Source organism: Stegastes partitus, unplaced genomic scaffold (assembly GCF_000690725.1).
Source record: "Stegastes partitus isolate 25-593 unplaced genomic scaffold, Stegastes_partitus-1.0.2 Scaffold2003, whole genome shotgun sequence".
Classification (NCBI taxonomy): Eukaryota; Metazoa; Chordata; class Actinopteri; family Pomacentridae; genus Stegastes; species Stegastes partitus.
In genome coordinates, this window is record NW_007579734.1 from 157,201 (window position 1) to 160,814 (window position 3,614).

Below are 3,614 nucleotides of genomic sequence, written 5' to 3' on the forward strand. Positions count from 1 at the left end.
CGGAGGCGTCCTGCTTCACACCAAACATGGCGGATGCTCGTTCAGTCTTTGTCGAGTGTTTGTGATCGTTCATCGGAGGAAACGCTCTGCAGTTTGACTTAAAGGTAATCTGATTACTGTTGTCTGCATCCAGGTGAAACAAACACCAGCATCAAGTTCTTGGTTTGTTTCACGACTCAGACACAGAAACATGAAATCAAGTTGAACCGTCACCGACATCAGAGGAAACCTGGAGTCGGCCAGCTTCCTGCGACGCCACCAAAGAACAGGAAACAAACAAAACATCTTGTTGTTCACTCAAATCTTTATTTATACAAATTATTGCTTCCAGAAAAATAAAGAATCACATTCCACAGCAAACTGAGCGTTTTATTCAAAGTGCACCGTCAAAGTCCTGAAGACCAAAACACACAGACCACGCCCACCCAGAACGCTGCGCCCACCCAGAACGCCCCGCCCACATCAGAACACCACGCCCACCAAGAAAGCCCCGCCCACATCAAAGCAACACACCCACATCTGAACGCCCCGCCCACATCAGAGCGACACGCCCACCCCAGAAAGCCCCGCCCATGTATACATATAATAAAGGCAAGATGTCTCATCCGCCCTGTCGGCCAATGGAATCTCACAGCCACACTGGCGGCCATCTTGGTCCGGTCCACTCGCTCACCCATAACATTGTGCTGTAGAGGTGCATGGACTTTTTAAAGAACCAGAACTTGCTCAGTTTTCTACCGATTTCCAAACGGTTTGGTTTGTTCTAAACGTCAGAGGTGTAGTTGTAACTCTGCACTGACGGATAATGATGGTACACTTCTGGTCAAAAGTTTGGGATCATCATGATATATATTATAAATTATTATATCTCATCATAACTTGAATTGTAGCCACGTTAAGAATGTTTGGAAGAAACCAAACCATTTGTAAATCCGTCCAGATTTCAGCGAGATCAGAGTATCTACGTTTGTGCAGATCCCTCGCCTTCCTTCATGGACCACAGGTTCTACCAGAGAGCTGCCCCGGGGCAAGATGGCCACCGGTGATCCCGTTCAAAACACCGCCTTAAGACATCTAGCCTTTATTAGACATATCTATGGCCCGCCCACTTCAGACAGCCCCGCCCACTTCAGACAGCCCCGCCCCCAAACGCTCCTTTTTCGTCAGTTTTCAGACTAAGAACTGGTTTCTTGTGCGTATAATTGGATAAAGGTCGCTGAAGCAGGTTTTCTGCAGCAACGTGAACACAATGCTTTAAAAAAATACTGATTATCACTGGAAAAATACATTTAAAATAAAAAAGCGGAGCTGGAATCAAACGGCCCAAATGAAAAGCAGGTTTGTTGGAAGAAGAGGTGTTCAGCTGGTTGGAGTCCAGCAGCGCTTCTTCATGTCAAACTGAACAGCGACACACACCTCACACAGCTGAAGAACACGTCATGCCTCACACTGACCTCCGTCCTGACCGGCCAACGGCAACGTTCAGCTCCAATCAAATGAACAAATCAGATTCTATCTTTTTTTTTCTGTCAAGTAGAAACAAGTGATGAAATTTAAAGAATAAAAAGAAATTTGATGTAAAGCTTTTAAACGAGTGATGAGACAAAGTTAATAAAGAACAAACTGGAGTTCCTGAGGAAGGCTTGGGTTGTCACACGGTTCTGGAGGCGCCGATCTGTGGAGGAACGATGGAAAAATAAAGATCTGCAACAAAATGAGCCACAGTTCTGAGAGAAACTCTTCATCATTTTCAAATTCTCAAAACCCATCCTAAAAAGTCGACCTAACATGAACCGACTATGTCACAGTAAAAGTCTCCGTTTGTAAAATGTGTCGCTGTCGTTTTTAAATCCACCAGACAAACATGGCCGCCCCCGGAGGACTACAAACATACCTTTAGGACTACAGAAGCGGCCGCTCCGATCAGTGGTGTTTGAACGGCGGTGCCTGGAAGTATTCCTCCGGAGAGACGACCTTCACGCCGCCGAAGTAGTCCAACACCCACACCTGCAAGACGGAGCACGACAGGTGAGCCACTGAGCTCCGATTGGCTGAGAGCAGCGGCCATGTTTGGACGGAACGATGTCTGTTTACTGCAAAAACACTTCTGCTTAANGACAACATACGTGCTCACAGACAACATACGTGTTCACTTGACAACATACGTGTTCACCGACAACATACATGTTCACTTGACAACACACATGTTCACTTGACAACATACGTGTTCACCGACAACATACATGTTCACTTGACAACACACATGTTCACTTGACAACATACGTGTTCACCGACAACACACGTGTTCACTGACAACATACGTGTTCACCAACAACATACGTGTTCACCAACAACATACGTGCTCACAGACAACATACGTGTTCACCGACAACATACGTGTTCACAGACAACATACGTGCTCACAGACAACATACGTGTTCACAGACAACATGTGGTGATTTCACATGAGATGTTTTGCTTTAAAACTCATGTTACTGGACCAGAAGAAGCACAGCAGCCAGTGAACAGACGTGTCCACATACAGACAGCTTTTATTTTTATTGTACCTTTAATTAACCAGATAAACGATCCATTGAGATCCAAGCTTCTTTCACAGAAAGGCAGCAGCACACGTCCACAAAGAAACACAACAAAACATCATAAGATGAACATTACAAACGGACAGAAAGCAGCTGACGTGCAGAAACAAACAGAGGCACTGCTGAGTGGAAGTCTGCCGTCGGTCCTTTAGGAACGAGCGAAAGGCTTCAATCAGCCTAGAAACACGCAGAATCCCCTAAAATCTGAAGAAAAGTGAACAGAGTTTGGTGGAGAGATACAACTCTGAGTGTCCACATACTTCTGAACACTCGTCGTGTTTCCTCCTCAGGATGTTCAAACCATGTCAGCGTGTGAAGTAGAAACTGTTCTGCTCGGTGGTTTCCTCAGCTGCTCGCTGTGGTTTCTTCTGACAGTTGTGTGTTCATGTGTGGGTTTGTGCAGGCGTTTGTGCTGCAGCGACAAACTGAGACGCAAACAGCTCAGAGTCATGTCTCTGCTTCATGTGTTCACGGAGTGGACGAGCCACAGCTGCCAGACGTCCACTTACTTCTGGTCGTCTTCTGTTTCCACAAGCTGAACGAAGCGTTTGACAGGAAAACTCTCTGAGACGTTAACAGAGTTTATCGTGATACAAAACGCTGATATGGCCAAAAGTATGTGGACACCACTGCTGCATGTTTGTGGTTTGACGAGTTTCCAGGAAGTTCGATACGATTATCAGCGTTTTTTCTTCTACTCAAAAAAACCAAAACAACTAAAACTAAAAACTCAGACTCAACACATCAGTTCTGCTCAGAACCACAATCAGTGAGTCTATAAAGTCATCAGCTGATCACTGGTCAATAAGTTTGATCAGCTTCAGATGAAATGTGTTTTAACTGATGCCTCTGATGACATCACATCGCCATGGCAACAACACAAAACCTGTGTGTGTGTGTGTGTGTGTGTGTGTGTGTGTGTGTGTGTGTGTGTGTGTGGATGATCTCATGAGTTTCTTGTTCACTTCAGTTTCACCATCAGGTTGTTTGAACCAGACCTGCTTCACAAGTTAC

At 45.4% G+C, this 3,614-nt stretch overlaps 1 long non-coding RNA gene across 1 annotated transcript; it reads right to left on the minus strand.

The window, feature by feature from the left end:
• Positions 1 to 286: 286 nt before the first annotated feature.
• LOC103373521 (uncharacterized) lies at positions 287 to 2,066 on the minus strand. The gene is made up of 2 exons (XR_521073.1): positions 1,895 to 2,066; positions 287 to 1,675 (listed from the first exon to the last, which is right to left on the minus strand). It is a non-coding gene; the product is annotated as an uncharacterized LOC103373521 (long non-coding RNA).
• Between the last annotated feature and the right edge of the window lie 1,548 nt (positions 2,067 to 3,614).